The sequence below is a fragment of the Acipenser ruthenus genome, chromosome 6 (assembly GCF_902713425.1).
Source record: "Acipenser ruthenus chromosome 6, fAciRut3.2 maternal haplotype, whole genome shotgun sequence".
NCBI lineage: Eukaryota > Metazoa > Chordata > Actinopteri > Acipenseriformes > Acipenseridae > Acipenser > Acipenser ruthenus.
In genome coordinates, this window is record NC_081194.1 from 53,334,743 (window position 1) to 53,344,152 (window position 9,410).

The following is a 9,410-nucleotide window of genomic DNA, read 5'->3' on the forward strand; positions in this document are numbered from 1 at the left end:
GCGCTGGGCTGGGCTGGAACTCGAGTGCACTGGGCTGGACTGGGCTGGAACTCGAGTGCGCTGGGCTGGGCTGGGCTGGAACTCGAGTGCGCTGGGCTGGGCTGGGCTGGAACTCGAGTGCGCTGGGCTGGGCTGGAACTCGAGTGCGCTGGGCTGGACTGGGCTGGAACTCGAGTGCGCTGGGCTGGGCTGGACTGGAACTCGAGTGCGCTGGGCTGGGCTGGGCTGGAACTCGAGTGCGCTGGGCTGGGCTGGAACTCGAGTGCGCTGGGCTGGGCTGGGCTGGAACTCGAGTGCACTGGGCTGGGCTGGAACTCGAGTGCGCTGGGCTGGACTGGAACTCGAGTGCGCTGGGCTGGACTGGAACTCGAGTGCGCTGGGCTGGGCTGGGCTGGAACTCGAGTGCGCTGGGCTGGGCTGGAACTCGAGTGCGCTGGGCTGGGCTGGAACTCGAGTGCGCTAGGCTGGGCTGGAACTCGAGTGCGCTGGGCTGGGCTGGGCTGGAACTCGAGTGCGCTGGGCTGGGCTGGAACTCGAGTGCGCTGGGCTAGGCTGGGCTGGAACTCGAGTGCGCTGGGCTGGGCTGGAACTCGAGTGCGCTGGGCTGGGCTGGAACTCGAGTGCGCTGGGCTGGGCTGGGCTGGAACTCGAGTGCGCTGGGCTGGGCTGGAACTCGAGTGCGTTGGGCTGGGCTGGAACTCGAGTGCGCTGGGCTAGGCTGGAACTCGAGTGCGCTGGGCTGGGGCTGGAACTCGAGTGCACCATCCCCGGGTACGCTGGTTGTACTGCCGTTGACGTGCAGCAGGTGGAGGGGACACAGGGGAAAGGAGCATGGTGTGAGACCTGGGAGGCTGAGCTGGATGACCAGGGTGTCCTCTCCTCCACGGCCGGAGCTGTCTGGGAATTAGTGCGGACCCAGCAGGGGAGGCCAACATCTGGGGCGCGAGGCTGGGGAGGGAAGGCAAAGAGAAGGAAGATGGAGAGAGAGAGGGTGCTGAGGTCTACCCACAGACTGTCCAGTTTTGGGCCCAGGCGGTGGTTGCTGCTGGTCAGGGGGGTGGCCATATAGAAGTTCATCGGGGGTTTGGAGCTTTCGTCCGAGCATGAGGAGGGCCGGAGTGCAACCCATGGACTCCTGGATGGCGCTCCTGCATTAGGATTAGGGGCTGTTGGAAGACCCAGTCCTTTCAATGCGTGCTGGTGGTGATGGCCAGCTGGGCGGAGAGTGTCCGGTTGAATTGCTCCACCAGTCCTTCACTTTGAGGGCGGAGTGGGGTGGTGTGGGTCTTCCAGATTCTGGCAGACGCTGGTGAACACCCAGCTTTCGAAGTTTCACCCTTTGTTAGAGTGTAGCTCCTGTGGCACTCCGAATCGGGTGAAGAATCCTTCTATGAGGGCTTCGGCAACAGTGGTGGCTTCTTGATTAGGCAGGGCGTACACTTCGGGCCACTTGCTAAAGTAGTCCATGGCCAATAGCACGTACCTGTTCCTGGTGCCACTTAGTGGTATGGGGCCCAGGACATCGATGGCCACGTGTTCCATGGGGGCTGTTGCTGCAGGGGGGCGCGAGACTGACCTGCTGGTCATTTCCTCACTGCGCAGTGGTCACAACGGTGGTAATAGTCTTCTACGTACCGCTGGCAGCGGCACCAGTAGTACGTCTGTTGAAGCCTTCTGAGCGTCTTTTTAACCCTGAAATGCCTGGTTCCGGGAGACCCATGGACAGCGGCTAAGACGTCCTCTGTTCTGTGCGGGTAGCGGGCTCCAGCCAACGTCGCTGCAGTACTCCCTTGAGGCGCAAAACAATTACATCCCAAAAGTAGACAAATCTAAATCTAAAACAAAATGGCCAAAATGGTTTAACAGATCAATTAAAAAAATATTCAGTGAAAAAAGGCACTTTACAGAGCGTTTAAAATGGGCCAAAAACAAGGTACACATAAAGAGTACTTGGAACTGCAAACACAAGTCAAAAAGGAAGTTAGAAAGGCCAAGAGAGAGATAGAAATCAATATTGCTAAGGGGGCTAAAACCAATTCCAAAATGTTTTTCCAATATTATAACAGCAAGAGAACATTCAAAGAAGAGGTTAAATGTCTAAGAGACACAAATGGCAAAATCATAGACGAAGAAAAAAAAATAGCAAAAATAGTCTTCTGCTATTCCTAACCTACATTCCTGATTTAGATTCTGGTATAGTTAGCAAACTTGTTAAATTTGCAGACGACACAAAAATAGGAGGAGTGGCAAACACTGTTGCAGCAGCAAAAGTCATTCAAAATGATCTAGACAGCATTCAGAACTGGGCAGACACATGGCAAATGACATGTAATAGAGAAAAGTGTAAGGTACTGCATGCAGGCAATAAAAATGTGCATTATAAATATCATATGGTAGATACTGAAACTGAAGAAGGTATCTATGAAAAAGACCTAGGAGTTTATGTTGACTCAGAAATGTCTTCATCTAGTCAATATGGGGAAGCTATAAAAAAAGGCCAACAAGATGCTCGGATATATTGTGAAAAGTGTTGAATTTAAATCAAGGGAAGTAATGTTAAAACTTTACAATGCATTAGTAAGACCTCATCTAGAATAATGTGTTCAGTTCTGGTCACCTCGTTACAAAAAGGATATTGCTGCTCCAGAAAGAGTGCAAAGAAGAGCGACCAGAATTATCCCGGGTTTAAAAGGCATGTCGTGTGCAGACAGGCTAAAAGAATTGAATCTATTCAGTCCTGAATAAAGAAGACTACGCGGTGATCTGATTCAAGCATTAAAAATTCTAAAAGGTATTGACAATGTTGACCCAGGGGACTTTTTTGACCTGAAAAAAGAAACACCAGGGGTCACAAATGGAGATTAGATAAAGGGGCATTCAGAACAGAAAATAGGAGGCACTTTTTTACACAGAGAATTGTCAGGGTCTGGAACCAACTCCCCAGTAATGTTGTTGAAGCTGACACCCTGGGATCCTTCTAGAAGCTGCTTGATGAGATTCTGGGATCAATAAGCTACTAAGGCCTCCCCTCATTTGTAAACTTTCTTATGTTGTTATGTGTGTTAATACTGGGGGAAAATGCATTCAGAAAGAATAGTGGCATTATTTTTTGAGCGAATAAAAAATGTAAAGCAATTTGCAGTTTAAAAAAATTTGCATTCAATAAAAAACTAAATGAGGTAATGCATTTCAGTAAATATTTCACTAGATGGCAGTATTGAGCTGAACCTTTTTTTTCAGCTCTAGTCTATACAGTGCAGCATATTTTCTTGTTATGGTGAATTTTATGCGGCTGTAGATCCTAGACACAGTGATAGGAAAATGATGAATACTGCAATGCAAAGCTAAAAATAACAGCACATTTCCAGTAGAATCCCTTCTACAAGGGTCCTTTACTTAGACCAGATCTCACATTGTTGTATCTAAATACAGTGTATTGGTTAAATAATTTATTTTCCCCTAATATAGTTAATTAAATCATGCATTTGCTTCATAGTTCAGACCCTATCCCCTCTCTTGCCATAGCATATGAAATGCATAAATAAATGCATTAAATACATAAGACAAAGTAGGAATAATCCAATACTGGGATATCAACGGGAATGGGTCCCAGTAAGCCTTACAAAACGTTGAACACATTATTGTATGCAATTATTATGCATACAAATATGAGTACAATTTACTGTTCTTTCCAATAACCTGCAGTGAACCTTTTCATTGGGAACATATAATGTATATACTATGTTGGCTTATTATTCCCAAACCATTCAGATCTCTTGTGTGTTATTATAAGCACATCTCCTACATTATTGATAACATTAGGTCTGCAAATTTGCAATCCTGCACTAACAATGCTAGAGTGAAATATGGGGAAAACGTGTATGCTGGTGGTCAAAATACAGTATGATTTTGCCATGCTTTTAGTTTTTTTGCCGATTATTAATACATGATCACTACAGAATGTATAATTTCTAAAGTTTTTGTAGAATAATATATACATATAAATTCTGTAATCAATCATAATTATGAATGAATAACTGATGGTTCTGTATAATACACTCAGAACCAACTGGTTCTAAAAAGAACTGTAGGGTTCCATATATGAAACATTATGGAAAGCCTCATTATGAATACATTATATAAGGACCCTTCTGTTGTTTGTTACATAAGATGTGGTTCTTTACAGAAGCACATAAAGCCCTTAGAAACCATATATGTACGGCTATATATAGAATATCTTGGAACCCCCTTTTCTACGAGTGCAGAACATTTAAAAAATGTATTGAGACGACGATTCTGTTTGTTTAAACAATAGTGATTTATTCATACAACATGACAAAACAAACAATAACAGCATTTGGTAATTAGTCAAAGCAGCTTCTATAGAATTACACAGAAGGACAATGAGGACTCTTCCCTAGTTCCCCATAAACAAACAAACAACAAGCAAACATTACGTTGTGATTCTTAAAGAGCAATGCTTCATTCTTGAAATACCTGATTCTATATCTAAGGTATGTTTTAGTACTCTAGCTGTGACAAAGTAACTTCTATTGTACAACATATAAGACATTCTCTAAAATGACTTCTCAATGAATACCATAAGTTACCAACATTACAATTGGGACTCTTTCATAGTTTCCTAAGGACAAATCAAATTATACTGGATGCAATCAGATTCATAAAAGAAGTACCTTAGTTATTTCTAGAACAGCTTTTTAAACTAACATATATCTGGAAAGATTATTTATCTCATCACATCCATGCATAGAATTCAACACTATATCATGGTTCGCCTCTATTTTTAGTAACCTTAATAAGCATTACATAATACTTTTTCCATAGTATAGTTAGCATCTTCTAGGTAAAGCAGTAAGGAATTCTTGGTTCCTCCGTGGATCAATTTGAAGGCCGTGGTACAGCAATGCCAGCTTGGAAGCCATTTTGTGGGCTAAAGCTCTTGTTTGTATGTCATTTTGGAACAAAGGAGGCTAGATGAAGTTTCTAATTGGCTACTTCACATCAGAGTTGATCTTCACATCCTAGTGTGAAAGGTGTTAAGCACTGTCTCCTTTGTGTCTGTATGAATTTCAGAATGATTTCTTATAATCAGTGCTTATAACCTTTTAAGGATATACAACCTTGCCATATCCTCGTTTATATTAGGTCTTAGTTATATCTTCCTATATATTTGATCTTTCTTTAGTATAAAACGTGGCATTGTTCGATTCAGGCAGATCAGAGCTTAGTTATTCTTAATGTTATCTTATTTATTACTTTTTTGTTTGATTCAGGATATATTTATTTAGTGTTTTCTTAATTTCTATTGACCTTCCTTGTTTGTTGTTTGAAATATTTAAATGTTCCTAAATATCTTTTCCATTTTCTATGATCTTCCAGGACCTTTGAGGGGCCAGGGAGTCTTGGTTGTTATCAGGTTAGCCAAGAGATCTTCTTTTGAAGCAAAGGTGGTAAGGCTTACTGCTTACACTGGTGCTGTTTTGGTTCCTGAATAAATGACTTTGATTAAGGAGCATTTTGTTGAAAGACTAATCAAGGGTGTCTGAATTTGTTGTCTTGCTTATCTATTTGTATTGTTAAAATAAGGCAATATGACCTACAGAGTAAGGCATGACCTTTGAGTTTATAGACACATAAGATTTCACAAAACTGTGAGTATGTCCTAATTTGTGCTTTATTTTACAATGTGCTTCATGTATTACTGAATTGACATGTGTGTTAAATGGACATTAGAGTGGTGTGCAGGCAATTGAAGCAAAAATAATGACAACAACTACATCAGAATGAGCAATTCAGAAGGGGGTGATTAGTCCAGCCATGGAGTTCATAACTAGAACTAGAACTTAGAATTCCCACGTCCCCTACCCAAATCCCCACTGGTCTGGTATTAACCTTGTGTTTTTCATTGGAATAGCACTGCTCTGATGTGAATGCTTTTCATTATCAAGTAGCATACAGTATACAATAAATGGAATGCACATGTGGCCCAAGAAAAAAAATAAGGGAAAAAAATGACCCTGAAGTGAAATTGAACTGAAATTGAATTCAATTCCAGAGGCTCAGTAAAAATTCTACATTTAGCAACAGTATAACACTGTTTGTGGATATTGGTTAAAGGATTGCAGTCAAACTTTATAATGTCACCCTCCGCTTATTATCGCCACATTGAATTGTCCCGGGCAGAATATAATTGGAGTCAATGGGGAAAAGGCTCCTGATAATGACTTTGGTTATTATCACACCCTGATTAATATCAATGACATTTATTAGTCATACAACTGATTTCTATCACACTTGATATGACTATAGGAAATATCTGCTTAAAATTAGAAAATGTGAGTACATTTATTGTGCATTGCAACATGTTCTGACATAAAGTAGCATAGCACATAGTTTTCTTACATTATTACCATGTGTTGTAATGTAAAGCTAGGATACTGTAATGTCTGTAAATTACACACTGTGAGTCAGTACAAGTACGGTAGTTAAGATACTGGGCTGGGAAGCACTAGCTACAGAGTTTGCTCCCCACCAGAACTAATATGACAGAGATGTAGCCCTGAATACATATTTGATATATTTCATACATGTTATATAATGCATTTCTGGTCAATATACAACATGTTTTTCTTGTTTTTATATGGGTAGTTTCACTGCATTGCTATGTTTTGTGAAGTTGTTATTTAGTTGGGAGTTTATCTAATTTAAAAAAAAGTGGTTCCTCTGAAAAAAAGGAACAAATGATGAGAATCTCTAAACTGGAGACAAGGGACCTTTTCATAATGCATTGTCTAGTAAGTGGACTGCAGTCAAACTGAGGTAGTAAACATAAGATAATATATGACCTGTATAACTTCTTGTCCAGACTAGGCTGTCTCTTTCTAATGGTGGTTAAGACACAGTGCGGGCAAGCATTAGGTACTGGGTTCATGACCCAATGGAATACAAAGAAAGCATAGTTCAAGTAACATCAGAAAATCACCCAGCACCATTTTTAATAGTCACTTTAAAAAGTCATTAGGTTTCTGTTATGGACTAAGTTAATTAGTTTAATTTAACATTATAACATCATAACCCTACGTGCTCAAAAATTTAAAGAGTCATTTAAAAAAAAAGGGTTTTTTTGTATTCTTTCATGGCATTTCATAATGTCCTTCTGTAAATTCCAATCAGCACAGCTCCCAGTAAGATAGATTTGGAGTGTCATTTTTATACGAGCTGTTCAGTATTACTGTATGATGGTTCCACTCCACAGGGGGGTATTTAAACAAAAGATGAGATTCAACACAGGGAGCAGATCTGGGAGAAGTGGAGAACTCATCACCCCTCAGGGTTTAAGATGTCATGCGTCAAAGTACAATATTCTCGGCACTGTATGCATCCTGGTTATTATAATTTAAGATAATTTATTTTAAAAACTCGCTTTTATTAATCCTGCATAATGTATTTGGAGCTGTCAAAGTGATGGGGCCTGTTGTCATGGAAACAGATTAAGGCCAACACATTTTTACACAGCTTCTCTTAATTTAACAATTCTGCTGTTGTCAGGAAGTCACAGGGATCTGTATTACTGCACAGGAATTTAAATGTTTTCCCTGAATAACACAAAGTAATATGTGCAAATTGAATACTGTAATAGTATTCAAAGAAATGAAAGAAGTTATTTACAAACCGCTAACCAAGATCATGCAGCAGTCTCTTGACACAGGGGTTGTACCGACAGACTGGAGAATTGCAAACGTAATACCGATCCACAAAAAGGGAGACAAAACCGAACCAGGTAACTACAGACCAATAAGCCTGACTTCTATTATATGTAAACTTATGGAAACTATAATAAGATCCAAAATGGAAAATTACCTATATGGTAACAATATCCTGGGAGAGAGTCAGCATGGTTTTAGGAAAGGGAGATTGTGTCTAACTAACCTGCTTGATTTTTTTGAGGATGCAACATCGACAATGGATAATTGCAAAGCATATGACATGGTTTATTTAGATTTCCAGAAAGCTTTTGACAAAGTCCCGCATAAAAGATTAATTCTCAAACTGAACGCAGTAGGGATTCAAGGAAATGCATGCACATGGATTAGGGAGTGGTTAACATGTAGAAAACAGAAAGTACTGATTAGAGGAGAAACCTCAAAATGGAGCAAGGTAACCAGTGGTGTACCACAGGGGTCAGTATTAGGTCCTCTGCTATTCCTAATCTACATTAATGATTTAGATTCTGGTATAGTAAGCAAACTTGTTAAATTTGCAGACGACACAAAAATAGGAGGAGTGGCAAACACTGTTGCAGCAGCAAAGGTCATTCAACATGATCTAGACAGCATTCAGAACTGGGCAGACACATGGCAAATGACATGTAATAGAGAAAAGTGTGAGGTACTGCATGCAGGTAATAAAAATGTGCATTATAAATATCATATGGGTGTTACTGAAATTGAAGAAGGAATCTATGAATCTATGAGTTTATGTTGACTCAGAAATGTCTTCATCTAGACAATGTGGGGAAGCTATAAAAAACAAGATGCTTGGATATATCGTGAAAAGTGTTGAATTTAAATCAAGGGAAGTAATGTTAAAACCTTACAATGCAATAGTAAGAGCTCATCTAGAATACTGTGTTCAGTTCTGGTCACCTCGTTACAAAAAGGATATCGCTGCTCTAGAAAGAGTGCAAAGAAGAGCGACCATAATTATTCCAGGTTTAAAAGGCATGTCGTAGACAGACAGGCTAAATGAATTGAATCTATTCAGTCTTGAACAAAGAAGACTACGCGGTTATCTGATTCGAGCATTCGACCCAGGGGATTTTTTCGGCCTGAAAAAAGAAACAAGGACCAGGGGTCACAAATGGAGATTAGATAAAGGGGCATTTAGAACAGAAAATAGGAGGCACTTTTGTACACAGAGAATTATGAGGATCTGGAACTAACTCCCCAGTAATGTTGTTGAAGCTGACACCCTGGGATCCTTCAAGAAGCTGTTTGATGAGATTCTGGGATCAATAAGCTACTAATAACCAAACAAGCAAGATGGGCCGAATGGCCTCCTCTCGTTTGTAAACTTTCTTATGTTCCTATTGGTGTTTTAATGCTGGCTTCCTAATTGTTTTGACACCAGTATGTCTTTTAAGGTCAAACGCTATTGGTAATACAATACATCAGTCAAGTAAATCTTGCTTTGAATGCAGTAGTAGCCCAGCTGTAACAGAGAGTGAATGAATCCTAGTCAACAATCTCCCTCTTGAGCTGTGAGGGCGCTGTATAACAGGAACAGAGTGCCTCGTACTGGTTGGTCTGGCAGTTCATTCTAGGGTCAGTCGGAAGCCAGCCATCCAGGAAGGGGGCGGAGTCACAATGCCCGAAGTCATCGCCCTAAAG